The 16,777-nt window shown below is 42.8% G+C and overlaps 1 long non-coding RNA gene across 3 annotated transcripts in view; it reads left to right on the forward strand.

Annotated features, from left to right (window-relative positions):
* The first annotated feature begins 408 nt into the window (after positions 1-408).
* The window catches only part of LOC115029893, a 105,252-nt gene continuing 88,883 nt past the window's right edge, over positions 409-16,777 (forward strand). For all 3 annotated transcript variants that reach the window (XR_003835471.1, XR_003835470.1, XR_003835474.1), the window contains exon 1: positions 409-636. This is a non-coding gene — a long non-coding RNA (uncharacterized LOC115029893). The remainder of the gene's footprint in view (positions 637-16,777) is intronic.

The raw sequence follows: 16,777 nt of genomic DNA on the forward strand, positions 1-16,777 counted from the left end.
TCTTACTTAAAAAGGCTTCTTGTAGTCTTTTCTTTTTGCAAGGAAGAAAAGGGGAGATATTGAAGAAACATGAACATTTCATTGAAAATGGATCCTTTCGGTAGGGTTTCTAGTTAAAGGACTTGTCTGCCAACCATGACTCCAAATCAGGGTGTGAGAAAGGGACAGCCACCTCCTTAGCATATTCAAAGGATGAGGTGTTTTTCTCATGGCCAATGTACTATCACCATAAAAAATAGCACAAACAACTGCCTTTGACTTAAAACGGGTAGGTCGGGAGATTGCAGAAAAACCCAAAGCTCGGCTGGGGATTGAAAGAGGGAAGCTGATGTACAGGAAATTGCTCTTTCCTAGGTCACTGATGGCCCATCGAACCATGCCTTGTTTCCATATCTTGTTTGCAGATGCTGCCCCCTCCTCTGCTTCCTTTCTGCTGGATGAGCATGCTCCTCTGTGGTATCTTAATGTTTCCATGTACTTGGACATGCCAGAGGCCAAAATAATGAAGCAAGTAACTGTGGACCAACACTCTGAAAACACGAACCAACCTTTCCTTCCTTTGACTCGTTTCTCTCAAGTATTGTCACAGCAGTGGAGAGCTGGCTAGCACTTCTCCCATGGACGTATTTCCAAGTGGTGAGTAATGAGGTTAAGGTTCCATGAAAGAGTTGTACTGATGGAACAACATGTTGGAGGTTTAGGGACTAGCTCTGGGAACCAGAGTGGAAAAACATGAGGCACAGAACTGATCTTTGGACCTAAGTTGATGGGGTCTGCATCTGCTATCACATCAGGTCCCAGGAGGTAATGACTTAGTACCTGTAGTGCCCAAGGCCTTGTACCTGCTCTGCCAATGAGCTACATCCCCGTCTTCGTTTAATGACTTAGAAACAAACAAGCAAACATGAAATAAGGATTACAAACTGTTAGAAAGCAAAGTGGACCCCAGATTTTGGAGTTGTGGGATTCTTTCTCACTCTTCAGTTTGTTCCTTTGTGTGCCTTCTCCCATTAAACTCTGAATTACAAAGTGATGGCCAGTCCATTAGGGCTGATGTGGGGGTGGGTGAGAATCATGGCTCATGTAGGGGAGTGTGAGGTTAGAAGTTGCCACCTCATCCCTTCACACAGTCCTTTGGAAAAAGAAGTGTGGCTGTGGTAATACGTTTTCACATTTCTATAATTATTTACCATATACAAAGCAGCCTGAAGATATTAACCAACTTATTTTTGTTGTCAAACAACCCACAAAGGAGGAGTTAACGTTTCTGTTTTCAGGATTAGGAGAGCTGGCTCAGTGTACAAGCTCCCCCAAGGAATTGTCAAGGACAATGACAGAATCAGGTTTAAATCCTGTCTTTGACTTTACGGGACTAGAGGGAGGCCCTCAAATAACAAGAAAACAATAAGCAGAAGCAGTTGTTCAGGTGCGGGTGAGGCCAGGTAGGTGGACAGGTACAAATGAGGAGGCTGGCGAGGTATAGGACAACAGGGAGTGGCGGAGACTGTGGCGTAGGACTGGTGAGCCAATGCCTTGATTGTGGGAATCTTTGCTGCTTGCTGAAATGCTAAACTGACCTTTTTTGGGATAGAAGTTGAAAATATAATTAAACAGCTATTTATTAAGTGCCTAGTGTGTAACAGACACAGGGAATGAAACAGTGAATAAGATGTTGAAATATCTCTATATTTGATGTGATCTTATCCAACTCTTAAGTGTTGAGAACTAATATAAAATTTGGAAACATTGTTCAGACCAAACAAAACACATCTGTGGGCTACATTTGGCATACAGGCTGCCGCTTTGTGGACTTCTGTCCAAAGGCTTCGATGGTGCAAGTGGACCAGGGAGAAAGAGTTAGCACATCAATGCATATTTGCTTAAAAAAACCTCACCAGAAGAAATCTTCTTTTTTCTTTTTGTGCATACTATATTATACACATGGCATTCATAGAGCTTTCTCATTGCATTATATATATTTAAAGAGATATTACTTATGTACATTGGGGTATGTATGTGATAGATATGTTTTTACTGATGGGCATAAGTTAGAAAAAGCTGAAGACTACTGGGATAGTTCAACCTTGAAGTTCTTTCATTTTTGATCCTGTGATACATTCTGATACAAGATGGGCATGCTCACTGATTAGAGAGCGGAAGGAGGAGAAACAGGGGTGATTGAGCCTGGGCCGATTGAGAAAACTGTGCAATAGTTTGTTTCAAATTCTGTTAATCACAATTAGTCCCACACAGATACCTAACTACAAAGGAGGCTGGGGAAATAAGCACAGTTTAGCTGTGTGACCGGGAGGAAGAGGAAATGGCTTTTGTCAGTAAGAGGCAGTCTTTGCCCCTTAGAGGAGTGAGAAGAGACAGGATTATGTGTGTTGAGAGAGTAATACTCCAGTGGGGTTGTCCTCTTTCTTAAGTACTTTAGAAGGACAAGGTGGCCCAGTAAGGAAGGATGCTTGCTGTCAACTGTGACGGCTCCAGTTTGATCTCTAGGACATACACAATGAAAGGATAGAACTGATTTCTGAAGTCAGGTTATCTTCTGGTCTCCAACGTGTATGCTGTGGCTTTTTTGCATGCAGGCTTGCATACACCTACCCATACCCACCTTCCTCACCCCCGCCCTAACACTCTCACAGAATAATCAAATGTTAACAAAGTAGAACTCAGGAAATCTTCAGCTGCTGGAAATAGTAAGATCTGGGCCCAAAGAGCTTTCCTGGGCCACAGGGTAGAGCTCTGGACTGAGACTCAAATGCTAGGTTCTGGTCTGGATTGTGTCTAGACCTAGTTATATTTTTGAATATAGTTTCCTTGACCTTTATGCTCGATTCCCTATTTATAAGTGTCAATCTAATGCTAACCTTGTATAGCTGACATGGTTGTTTTAAGAGACAGGTATAACTACATCATGAACATTTTTGAGAAAAGAAAAGATTAAAATGAGGAATGAGCTCAAACTGCAGTTAAAGAAAATTAGGTTAGGTTTTAAAGAAAAGTGAGGAAGGGAAAAATTTCACCACAGTACAACAAGAGAAAAAAATTGTTTTTGTAGAATGTATAAACAGCTAAGAAATCATCAAGAAAGGATTTTGAGAATAGCAAAAAGAAGCCTCAGGCACAAGGACCCTGTGCCTGAGACACAAATTTTGGTTCTACTTCTGTATGTAAATTGTTGTTTGAGGGCTGAGGATGTAGTTCAGTGATGGAGCACTTGCCTAGCATGCGCAAGCCTTGGGTTCTATCCTCAGTATTTCAGCAAACAAATAACCAATCACATAAATACCTAGGTACTTAAACTGCTGTTTGATGGAGTGACTATTAGAATTTCAATACAAATATGCACATGTAAAGCTGCATACAATGAGAGTCTGATTGTTAAAAAGATTAGAGCCTTTAAAACAGAAGTCAAGAAATACCTTATATCAGGGGATAGAAAACATGTCTCGAAAATCAGCAAGACTCCAACTCATCACAGGTCCAAGGGCAATAAAAATACGAACTGCAAAACACTCATTCTCTAGAAGCAAGGCCATATAGGGCTGCCAATAGGAGTATTTCTCTGGTCAGACACCCAGGCCTTCAGAGGCTGAGGCCATGATGTGAAGGGTCTGTCTACTGCTTGAGCCAGTGGAAGACCTTGGTACTTGGGTATGGCTTTGCAGTCATGAAAAATGTAAGAGCTATGGAACCCTGGAAGCTTCCACCCAGATCCTGAAGGGTCACAGTACCTGCTGGGAGCCCTTGACAAGGCCATGCGTGAAGCTGTGAGGGGTAAGGCTTAAGATGCAATGGAGACCTAAGGAAGTTTGGGATCCCAGGAACATATAACATCAGCTAAGAAAACCAGCCCCAAAGACAGCCTTGTGGACTGTGACAAATGAAGCCACAGGGGCTGGGCTGTCATGTCTTTCAGAATGCACACCCCACTACTGCAAGATTGATGTTGGACAAAGAGCAGAAAGATCTATGGTTTGCCTTGTTGGGCCCTGGTCACACCTTGGTCTGGTCTCTCATCTCTGAGTCTCCCCACTCTCTGGGAACACAAATGTTTGTTCTGTGCCATCCATCATATGTTGGAAGTAGATGCCATTTTTCCTACCTCACTTTCTCTCTCCCTCTCTTCCTTCCTGTGGGTCAAATCCAGGTCCTCACATGCTAGGCAAGTTATTGAGTCATCTCTGTTCTACACACACACACACACACACACACACACACACACACACACTATCAGATTTTAGATTTTGACTTTTGAATAATGTTGGAAAACCTAAGACTCTGGGAACTTCTAGAGATGGGCTAAATGCATTTTGCACTATAAGATACCCATGAGCCTTTGGGAGTCAGAGTCAGAATACCATGCTTGAATATGAAATGCCCCCATGGGCTCATGTGTTAAAGGCTTGCCCAGCTGCTGGTGCTATTTCGGGAGGTGCTAGACACTTTACAGGGTGAGTCCTAGCTGACGTAGTTCCCTGGAGGCATGTCCTTAGCTAGATCTCACCATGGTCCTTCTTGTCTCCTCTTCTGATTCTCAGCCACCATGAGCTCAGTAGCTCATGAAACCTAACTTTTTTTCATGGGTATCCTGTAGTCACCTCCCCCCAAGCATCAATGTCCAGTAGGCATCTCAGACAAGTGTTATAGTTTTCTTTGGCTACAAGATTTCTACTGCAGTCTTCCACATCTCAGGAACAAAGGCAGCTGCTCTAGGCATCTTTTCTTCTCCTGTTGGGTGTGTTCATGTTGGTGCATGCATATGTGGGTCAGTGTGCGTGTGGGTGTATGTGCACGTATGTGTGGATCTCATGTGTGTGTGTGTGTGTGTGTGTGTGTGTGTGNTCATGTGTGTGAGAGTGTGTGTGAGAGAGAGAGAGAGAGAGAGAGAGAGAGAGAGAGAGAGAGAGAGAGAGAGAGAGACTCTGGTGCCAAACACAGATTCGCACACTCTCAAGACAAGCGTTTTTCTAACCGAGGAGTTGCTTCAGCTCTGTAAGTCTTCTTTCTTTTCTACTTCTAGTTAGCATCCCACTGGCCCTTTCAAGATACTCCTCATCTCTCCTGCCCTTGGCCACACCTTAGCAAGTTATCACTCCTCTCATCTACACAGGTCCAGGACTCCTGAGTGCTCTCTGGGCCCACTCTTGCTTCTTGCCATCTGTCTTAAGGTTATCATTCCTGTGATGAAACACCATGAACAAAGGAACTTCGTAGAGAAAGGGTTTATTTGGCTTATGCTTCCAAATCACTGTCCATCATTGAAGGAGGTCAGAACAGGAACTTGGAGTCAGGAGCTGATGCAGAGACCATAGAGGGGTGCCACTTACTGGCTTGCTCTTCACAACTTGAGCCTGTTTTCTTATAGAACCAAGGACCATCAGCCCAGGGGTGGCCCCACCCACCATGAACTGAGCACCCCCCCCCATCAATCACTAAGAAAAAATGTCTTATAGGCTTGCATACAGCCCAATATTATGGAGTTATTTTCTCAACTGAGGCTCTCAGATGACCCTAGCTTGGGTCAGGTTGACATTAATCTAGCCAGCACAGTATTTGTTATTCACTAAGTGTTCAGAGTGATCTTCTTTCGTTCCTTCCTTTTACCTTCCTTATCACATTTCCTTCCTTACATTAACCTATGGGGATTCTGATTTGTAGCCACTCAGTTCATCTCCTGCTGGTCCTGTCCACTCTTTGCCACAGGACGGTGGTCATTAGCACTGCAGCTATTTGTGCTATGTGCTCACATGCTGAGCTTCTCTTAAGGCTATTGCTCTTGCCCTTCTGCTTGGGGGCATCACCTTCCCTGTTTTCTTCTGGTTCCTTCTTTGTCTGCATTGATCATCCACTCTCACTCCAACTTGACTTAAAACACTTCTTATTATCTGACATAACTTAAGCCTTTACTTGGGGACTTTTATCATTCTCTGCTAAGATCTGAACTTATGTGTACACGGACTTTTCCCATTTCAGTGTATTTGTTGGGGGCTATGTTCTTAATCATCCAATAAATATTAACTCAGTGAATTAAGGTGGTGAAATTGAGCACAGGACCTCTTTGGAGACTCATCTCCCATGGTTAATAATCTCAGCAAAGGGAGAAAAACTCCGTTTCTGGGGATTTGGGTCCGATGGCTGCGGTGATCCTAGACTATCTTATTTAGTGTTGTAGCACCTGAGTAAGACATAGACCTCTGACATCAGATATTAGCCGTCCTTGCCTTACAACCCCAGTCAGTTTCTAGCAAGGGGTGTGTGTGTCTGTGTTCCTCATTTCATCTTTATAGAGGGTGCTTAAATACCCAGGGTGTGGATCTGGCTTCTTCCCCAAGATACTTGCTCTTGCAGTTGGGGAATGAATAAGCAGATTCCCCACCTCCTGGTGACCAGATGCCAGCCTGTACACATCAATGCCGCTAGCCCTGATGCACTCAGGAGGACTCATTCTCCTTTCAAAGGGGCCTCTTCCTCTACTCTGCATACAGAGGAAGCACAACAGATGCTACCTCCACTGTTTTCTATGAGATGCCTTCCTGCTTCCTCTGGACACGAGCTTTGGGTTGGATCTACAAAGAAATGGAGACGAATGTGCCTTAAGATTCCTACCCTCATTCCTTATTGGCCAGGGCATGTTAGGTTTTATAGGATGACTGGCTGGCAGAGATAGTTCAGAGAGTGGCATTAAAATGAAAACATCATTTTTTTTCTTACCCAGTAGAAACAATCCCGCACATCTGATTCTCACAATGATCTTGAGATAAGTACCGATTTTACAAATGAAGAAATTGACACAGAGGTTTCCAAATATATGTGCTTGCCTCATAAAAGCACTTGTGTATATAGTCAGGCACAGGGGAAAATAAATAAGTTTTCCAAATATTTGTCCTATCTCCACCTTAGTTCATTTGAGGAAATCCTCTGTTAAACTGACTGTAAGGTAACAGGTTTAATATGGACATCTGGTTTAGAGGTATTGTTTGAACACTACTCCTGTGGAGGCATGCCAAAAGGTCAACTCAACCCAGTGGGGGGACCCAAAGAAGGACCAAACTCAGGACACTGTCAAATCCAGCTTGGTGAACCAATGAGTTTTACTGGGGTTACTTAAAGGAGCAGAGATGACTCAAAGACACCCAAAGCCCACTCCAGCATAGGTGACAGACAGCTCACAAAAGCTGAATGCACAGTCTGTAGGCAGCTCAAATTGGAGTGTGTCTCTTTCAGGCAATTGAGTGGTCTAAGCCTCCTGCATGTAGCTTGACTGATCTAAACTTCTAGGCAGCTTGTCTTGTCTAAAACAGCCTTGTAACACTCCTTACTATTTATGTATGCCCCAGAAGAGAGGGGCTGAGAGTATCTGGTCAGTTTCAGGGACTTCCTGAAGCCTTGCGTTTAGGGAGCTTCAGGGCAGGCTGGGATGTTTCATGTCTCTTTAGAACACACCCTGCTTTAATAAACTTCTGCACAAGGTAGAAGGATCTATCTTAGAGAATGTTGCCAGGCAACAGAAGATAGTTGAATTAGAAGCTACTGGGTTAAACATATAGTTAGAAGAAACGTTGACAAAATGCTGACATTTCTTGCAAATTCAAGAATGAGATAAGAATGAGATACACCATGCCACCATTCCTATTTAATTGACTAAGAGACATGTTTCTTGCTTCCATGAATTTTTTTTTTTGGGGGGGGGGCTTGTCTAATGTTCCACAAATGGTCTGGAAATTGCGGAGTCAGCAAATCACTGCCATACAATGAAATCCCCTGCCTTGCCCTATACATTCTTTAGCACATACAGCTTTCTGCCTCTTGAATCCATCCATCCATCCAAAGTGGCCTGTATTCCAGGCATTGCATATGCTAGTTTTTCATCTTGTTCATTTGCAACATAGCACTCTTCTATAGATTTTTATAAAGCAGGAAAGGTGAGTGGGCTGGGTTTTAAATCTAAATTTCCTAATTAAGATTCCCCTGTTGTTGTTCTATTCTCGGGTTTTCTTCTAGTTGACTATTCTCTTTCTAAGAAAATACCAGTTCCCAACTCAAATCTTGTTTCTTTCAGTGGATTCTCCTTCATCCTTACCTGCCCTTTGCAGAGAGATCCCTCTTAAACTCTAGTCTAACATCTCCACCAAAATTTGGCACATACTTGATCTGATTACTGGTTAGTGGCAGGGTGGGAGGGGGAGAGACTTTATGGCTGAGGAAACTGGTAGACAATGTAGATCAGTTACTTGCCTACCATTACAAAGCAAGCCAGTGATGAAGCCAAAATTTTAACCTAATTTTTCTAGCCTCTGGACCCATATTCTTTCTCCCATTCTGTGCTGTCTCCACTCAGATCAATTACTGTTTCATAGCTGAAGGAGCCAAGGCCAATGAAGGAAAAACCACACAGCAGTCTAGCAGCAGCGAGAGGGCCACCTGCAAAGGCTCACACTGGGGGCATTTCCTTCTTAGCAGGCTGTGCCCCCTGGTTTGGTAAGAACCCAGACATTGCTGCCAATCTGCTCCTGCTACCTGGGTGCCATGGAAATTGCAGCTTGCAGCTCCAGCAACAGCAGGAGGTGCTTGCCTCCTCCTTGGGGAATAGCCAAGGCAGGTCAGCTTGTTAGCCTGCAGACCCAGCATCTAAAATAAACCAAGCAACAACCCCAGTGGAAACCAGGCAGCCAGCCCAAAAGAAACAGCACAGCCTCCCACCAGCCAAGGGCCAGGGAGAACACACACTTGCAGGCTGTTGTTTCATCCTTGTCTTTTAGTGAGAATGAGCCACAGTCACCCTGGTTCTAGAATTTTGGGCTGGCAGATACTGAGGGAGCTAAGATCCCAGAGAAACTTTGTTGTGAGCTTTTAGTGTGCTATGCTAGGGACATAAATGATCATAGTTGTGTCTTTCCACAATGTCAGAATTTATTGAATAATAAATACACAAACTACAGTGTATATATATAATTGGCCACAATTTTCCTTGGTAACTGGCAGTTGGAAATAATAGATTCTTTTATTCTAATCTTAATTACTACTGTAACTCTCAGATCACGTTACACCACATGCAGTGTTTTGCCCTGAGAAATTCCATTTTACAAGTAGTCTCTCACTCCATTTTGAGTGTATATGCAGGAGGGTGGCTCTGTACTTTGCTGAGCACATTAGCAATACTGTCAGAACTATGCAGAAGCCATAGACTGATAAATAATTTATTCCTATTAATTGGGACAGTAGGAACATGCAAGTGTATTAAAATCATATCATAAATATGCTGAAAAATTTCTGAGTTTTAGAACTTTATTTTTAATTCTCTGAGACTTTCATATAATATATTTTGATTGTATTAATCTCCCACCTCCAAACTCATCCAAGACTCACCATCTACCCTCTCAAATTTGTGGGTTCTCTTTTTCAAACCTATCAAGTACAATTTGTATTATCCATATATTCTTGGATGTGTGGACTTCCAGTGGAATGTGTTCCACCTACTAGGGCCTACACTCTTAGAGAACTCTGACTCTCCCCATCCCAGCTATGGGTGGGACTTCATGCCTACTTCACTCTCCATCCTGGGGTTTGGTCTGGCTTCATCTTACATGGTTTTCGTGCATAGTCATAGTGTCATAACTATTGTGGGCTCATATATGCAACTATCCTGTTGTTTTTAGAGAAAATTGTTTCCTTGTCGTCTGGTTCTTAAAATCTTTCCACCCTGTAGTAGCTTGAATATGAATGGCTTCCATAGGCTCATATATTTGAATGCTTACTCACCAGGGACTGGAACTCTTTGAAGGGATTAGAAGTAATAAGAAGTATGGCCTTGTTGGAGACAGTCACTTGGTGTGGTCTTTGTGGTTTCAAAAGCTCATAACAAGCCCAGAGTCTCTCTCCCTGCCTATGGATCAAGATGTTGTTCTCAGCTACTGTCTCAGTGTCTGCCTGTGTGCTGCTATGCTTTCCACCATGATTATAAAGGACTAGGCCTCTGAAACTGTAAACAACCCCCCCTCCCCCAGTTAAATACCTTCTCTTATAAGAGCTATAGTGGTCACGTGTTTCTTCATGGCAATAGCGTGGTGACTAAGACATAGCCCATCTTCAACAATGATCTCTGCTCCTTGGGAAGCGCAGGTGTGATACAGCTGTTCCAATAGGCTTGAGCATTCTGACATCTTTTGTTCTCACTTTGACCAGTAGTGTGTGGGGTTGAATGAGATGCCCCTCCCATCAGAAGTCTTGAGCACTTGAATACTTACATGGTTTCCATTTGGCAGCTGTTTAGGAAGGATTAGGAGGTGTGGCCTTGTTGAAGGAGGTATATCACTGGGGGTGGGGTGGGGTAGGCTTAAGGTTTCCAAAGACTCTTGTCATTCCCAGGACACTCTTAGTTCCCTGTTTATGTACCGGGATCTAATCTCTCTGCCACTGCTCCAGAATCATGCCTGCTTGCCTACTGTCACACTCCCTGGGATAATAATGATAGACCTCCTGTCCCTCTGCAACTATAAGCCCCAGTTAAGCATTTCTTTCTATAAGTTCCTTTGGTCATAGCATTTTATTACAGCAATAAGAAAGCAACTAATATAATGGATCTCTATGTTAATTGCCATCTACTGCATAAAGGAGCTTCTTTAATGAGGGCTGCGAGATGCATTGAGCTATGAGTATAATAAAAAGTCACCAGGAGCTGGTTTAATACTTACTATGCCGATATATCAGAGTCATAATATTAGGTGTTTCCCTAGGGCCCATGGCTTGTCTAGCCTCGGGTTCTTGTCCTCAATAACAATATTCTGAGAACCAATGACACCTACCAGACCAAGTAAAGGATAAAATCTCCTTACCTGAACCCCACAAGGAGGAGGACACCTAACAGTGGTGACAGTAGCTCCACTGGCCTGTCACCTACCAACCTAGGGTGTGCATCAGGCAACCGACAGGCAGAGAACTCATGACTGAAGCAGGGATTCATCTCTACTTGGTCCCACTTTAACTAGCATCTTCTTGAACTGATATCCTTCTGTCTACACATCTGTGGTGGTTTGGATGAAAACAGCCCCCACAGGGTCATAGAGAATGGCACTATTAGGAGGTGTGGCCTTGCTGGAGTAGGTGTGGCCTTACTGGGCGAATGTGTCAAAAGGGATGAGCTTTAAGGTCTCAGATGCTCCAGTCAGGCTTAGCGTATCTCTCTCTTCCTACTGTCTGCCTATCTAGATATTGAATTCTTGGCTCCTTCTCAAGAACCATGTTTGCCTGTATGTTGGCATGCTTCATGCTATGATGACAATGGACTAAATCTCTGAACAACAAGCCAGTCCCAATTACATGTGTTCTTTTATAAGAGTTGCTATGGTCATGGTGTCTCTTCATAGCAATAAGACCCGAATTAAGACTGAAGTTGATACCAGAGACTAGGGTATTGCTCTGATAAGACTGACCATGCCTTTGTTTGGAGGAATGTGGATTTTGGATTAGGAAAACAGCTGACTACTTTAAGTGGGTCTTAATGGGTCAAACTACTAGAACATGAAGACAGTGGTGCTTTGAGCTGTGGTGATTTAAACTGCGGGTGACTGGCTCAAGATGTTTTAGAGGAGGACATTAATATGTAGCCCAGAGATCATTTTTTGTGATATTTTGGTAAAGAATATGACTGCTTTCTACCCTTGTTAAAGAAAATCCTCCTGAGGCTAAACTGAAGAGCTACGGATTAACAGCTTTGGCAGAGGAGATTTTCAGGAAGCCTGGTATTGACTGTGTTGCTTAGTTATTAGTGGTCACACCTATGCAGATCTATAATGAAAAGCAGCAAGCTAAGTAAGGAAAAATACAAAATGTACAATGTGAGGAGAAAAGAGACACCAGGAAGCATAAACAGATTAGAGAAAAGCCTGATGCTAAGTGGAATAAAGGGAGTGGTGACCTCAGAGAAAAACCCCACCCAGCTAAACTTCCAGCTCATGTGAAGCAATTAGGGAAAATCGAAAAGGAAGCATAAGTAGGGCTAAGTGTGGTGTACACCTTTAATCCCAGCACTCAGAGGCAGAGGCTGGCAGGTATCTTTCCTTTATAAAAGTTGCCATGGTCATGGAATCTCTTCACAGCAATAAAACCCTAAGAAGTCATCATTCCATCTGGACCTGCTCTCCATCGGCTTGCTTGTTTACTTATTAGAACTCTGTTCTGACTTCTTCTCTACAGCCTCCATGGCCCCTCATTTCATGTTTGCAGGTTAACGTGACTCTGACTCCCAAAGAGCCCTGACCCTACAGCAGCATCTCTAGCAGATTTCATAATTTTATTCCCACAGACACTATGTATCCATATCAATGTCTGACTCTCAGGCTTTGCACTCTGTTGTAGCCCTTTTAATCCATTAAATCCATTAAAAATACTTTGTTACCAACATATATGCATATCTATGCATCTTTATTCTATTTATCTGCCTTTTTGTCCATCTGTCATGTGTATATATATATATATATATATATATATATATATATATATAATCTATCTATATGTCTGGCTATCTGTCTGTCTTTGCTTTGTTATGTGACATAAGAGTTAATCAGGGCTACTTGGCAAGTCACTGCCAACAAGACTACTTCACCGCATGGCTGCATTGTTACTCAATGATTCTGACATTTTGGAAAGACACAACTGCGTGTATCTATGTTTCTGATATACCACAAGTGTGACAATGGCTATCTCCAATTCCTAGTACACTTGATTCCATTCCCTATTCATCATTCTGATTACACAATTGTGTAATAAGTTGTAAAGTTAAAATGAGAAGTTCTCCATAGCATTCTGAATTGACATGACTAAAGGTGTTGAATGGGGCTTTTGCTGTCTCATCAAAATTTTTCCATTAAATTAAAGTTTAGGAGGGTTCTGCTCTGTAAGAGAGATGAGTATTCCTGAAGGAGTCAGTTCTGAAGAATACAGATGTTGAAAAGTCTATCTCTGAGGCCTTTGTCATGAAGGCAGCCTACGGAAGTTCCAGATGGCTGGGGTAACCAGCAGCTTCCAGGAGATGATTTCTCCTAATTCTCTTTGCCAGAAACTAGACACACCAGCTGAGAGAGGAAGGTTTCTTCTCTTAGGAAGATGTGAAAAATGACTCTCTTCAGCTACAAAAGCAATAATGGATTGGTGTCCCTGCAGGGGTGATTTCCTTTCCTTCCCTGAACCCTAGATGAAGTTAGGGGGCTGGGAGGCAGGTGTGAGTTGAGGATCTCCCTAGTTGTTTGAAAGGCTAAAAAGAAAAGCAAAGAAAGACAACTCTTTCAGTCAGATGAACTAGATGGAAGGTGTACTGGCTGGTTTTGTGTGTCAACTTGACACAAGCTGGAGTTATAACAGAGGAAGTAGCCTCCTTTGAGGAAATGCCTCCATGAGACCCACCTGTAAGGTTATTTTTTCAGTTAGTGATCAAGCGGGGAGGGCCCAGCCTTTTGTGGGTGGTGCCATCCTTGGGCTGGTAGTCCTGGGTTCTATAAGAAAGCAAGCTGAGCAAGCCAGAGGAAGCAAGCCAGTAAGCAGCACCCTCCATGGCCTCTGCATCAGCTCCTACCTCCAAGTTCCTATCATGTGTGAGTTTCAGTCCTGACTTCCTTTGGTGATGAACAGCAATGTGGAAGTGTAAGCTGAATACTCCCCTCCCTCAACTTGCTTCTTGATGTTTTGTGCAGGAATAGAAACCCTGACTAAGACAGAAGGCGAGGCAGCCCTGATGCTCACAGAGAGACATTCTGTGGGAGCTCAATGCACAAGGGTGCAGATTTACTTTTTTGTCCAAGATTTTGGGGAAAGAGGCCATTGGTAGAACCTCACTAAGAAGAATGTCAAATTCAATTCATCTTGATTTTTTTGAATTTCATTTTATATTTATTTTTAAATCAATATTTTTGATTAGCACAGTGACATTTTCATAAGTATTCATTACATTTTGTTCTTTTTCTCTCTCCCATACCACCTTTCCCTCCCCCGTCTCTTTGATGGCCCCTTTCTCCATCTCCTAAATTTATTCTTATGCTTTCACAGAATAAATATTCCATTCTCCCCTCTCATTCCCCTCTCCTCTTTGCTTTTCATCTCTCCTGCCCCTTCCAAGATCCTTTTGTCCCCTTTCTTCTTTCATGTCATAACCCTTACACTCACAAATTTGAATCTATCTTTCCCATAAGAGAGAAAACATGAATTAAAATTGGAATGAAAGAGGTTGCTTATCTCAGCCAGCTGTTGGGGAAATGAGGACAATTTAACAAACTACTGCCAACAAAACCTTGCGAATTTACAGTCATTCAATAATACAGACATTGTAGAAAGACACAGATGTGTCTTGTCTGTCTATTTCACCAAGTTTGGCTTATTTTGCCTAACATAATGATCTCCAGTTCCATCCATTTTCCTGTAAATGTCAAATTTCCATCCATTTTCAGCCAAATAAAATTCTACTATGTATACACGCAACATATTTTCCTTCCATATGTATCTGTGGATGGACATCTGTGGTCCTGAGTCCTCTGCTTCCTCCCTCTCAGGGTGTCCAGACATGGCACTAGAAGGATAAAGCAGAGACTGGAATGGATGGAGTCCTGCAGGATCCTGGTCCAGCTAGGAGTGAGTGACAGGGGTAGGGAGAAAGCCACTGAAGATTTCAGTGTTACAGCTCTTGAAGATGAAAGCCTTCCCCAACGGTCTTCAATGAAACAGCTTTTGGAGACAATCTTAGCTTGTGTGCATACCTTTATTCACAGTGGGCTTATACACATACCGTTTATTTCATGTGAACCTGGCATGTATATGGACCTTGAAGAGTGAGAAGGAGTTTTCAGGGTGAATGAAGATCATTGGCTGGAGTTTAAAGTTCTGTGTATGAAGAGGTATTCCAGGAATATCAAATATTTGCTGGGTGAGTTCTTATCAGGGGAGAAGAGGAAGGGGGAAAAGAGGAAGTTGAATTCATAACAGACTGCCAGAGGACTACTTGACCTTCTTCAAGTAAAGGATATGGAGGTTCAGCCTTCCCAGACAAGGTCAGAGGTGGGGGAGCCTTGGTGGTAAAGGGAGTCCTCCATTTTGCATTGAGCTCAGAGATGCTGTCAGTCATGGTAGTGTCCATGTGTTGGCTGTTGTAGGGCAACAGCCAGCACAGGTGTATAAGTGTTTTCTCTGTTGTGTGATACCTTGGAGTCCTTTAGGTATAGGAGTGGTATGGCTAGACCATGTGCTCAGTTTTTAGTTTTCTGGAGAACCTCTATACCTAGTTCATGGATTCTATTCTACACCTCCTAGGTACATGGCGTCAAGAGAAGGGGAAAAGGATAATGGCTCTAGTTGAATGTTTATCCTGACTTAGGTATAAGAGGCATCACTTTAGGTTCAGGGAAGTAAAATCATTAAGACTGATATTTTCAAGAGATCTGCTGTTAGAGGCAAACACTGAGAGATGGATGGCAAGTAGCTGACATGTCATTTGCGGAATGGATTGATCCTTGAGAGCCATCTGCTTGTGGGGAGGGATGGATGTCAATTGCTATGTCTGGTCCTAAATTGTACTGTGCTGTCTGCTGCTGGAGTAAGCTGTATGTGGATGCCTCAAGAAGGCTACTGGAGACATCATGTTGTTTAAGAGTGCATGTCCCAGTGGGGATAAGATGTGGAAGACAAGGCTCCGTAGGAGGCATAAATATTCAGGCTCTGGTGATGGACTCTCTGGTGAACTCAGAAATGTTTCTTTCTCATTTTCTGATGGTTCTAAGCTTTAACAGTATCAAAATGAAGACTAAGAGTTTCTTTGGAGTTCCATTTTTGATACTTAAAAAATGTCTTTCGTAGTCTCTCTCATGTTGAACTGATTCCTTTCTTATAGGGAGAAAAAATGAAATCAGATAAACAATTTATACCAATGAAGTTGATTTATAGCACTCTAAAAGGCTTCTATTGGAAAGGAAAGGAAGGTGGAGATTTTTTCTTGTTGTTGTTGGGTTAGGCCAGAAATCAGCGAACACACACACACACACACACACACACACACACACACACACACACACACACACACACACAGAGGCAAGAAGCAACCATTTTTGCTTTATGAGTCATGTAATCTGTGTTCTTTGTAGTGCTTGAGTTTGAACCCAGATCCTAAGGCATGCTGGGTAAGGGCTTTCACCTGGAGTGACAACCCCCATGCAGTCTTAGTGGCAGGAGCTTAGTCCTGCACTACGTTTTAAGAGTGGCTGCACATGTTTCTAGTATGTGAATGAGAGTGGCTATGTGTCCCCCTAGCCTTTGTTCATGAATGCAAAATTGAATTTGTGTTTATTTATGATGAAATATTATTTTTCTTTGCCCAATCATTGTTTTCCAAACCACTGAAAAATGTGGAAAAGAGTCTTAGCTCATGGATTATAAGCTCAGGATTGAGGTTTTCTTCTTCTTTTTTTCACATATTAACTCTTGTTTTCCCATCATCTCTTGCCTCAAAATGGAAGATGACTTGCTCCATGTCTGGGAACATTGTTCTGCTTGGAATTCCTTGCGTAACCCCACAGTTCATCCCTTCAGTCACACCCGATAGTGCTGGGGTTGACAAGTGACCAAGAGTACCCACTGCAGAGTAGCTTGCCTTGCTGTGGCCTTGCCTGAAGAATTTGATGACAGAGTTAGGATTTAGATCCCAGTCTTTGCTTTCCTGAGCAAGGGTCTCTTAGTCTTGGAGCTTTGGTTTCCTGGCCTTGTTGATCTGCGCTGTCTTTTTTTTTTTTTT

Source organism: Mus caroli, chromosome 1 (genome assembly GCF_900094665.2).
Source record: "Mus caroli chromosome 1, CAROLI_EIJ_v1.1, whole genome shotgun sequence".
NCBI classification, from domain to species: Eukaryota; Metazoa; Chordata; class Mammalia; order Rodentia; family Muridae; genus Mus; species Mus caroli.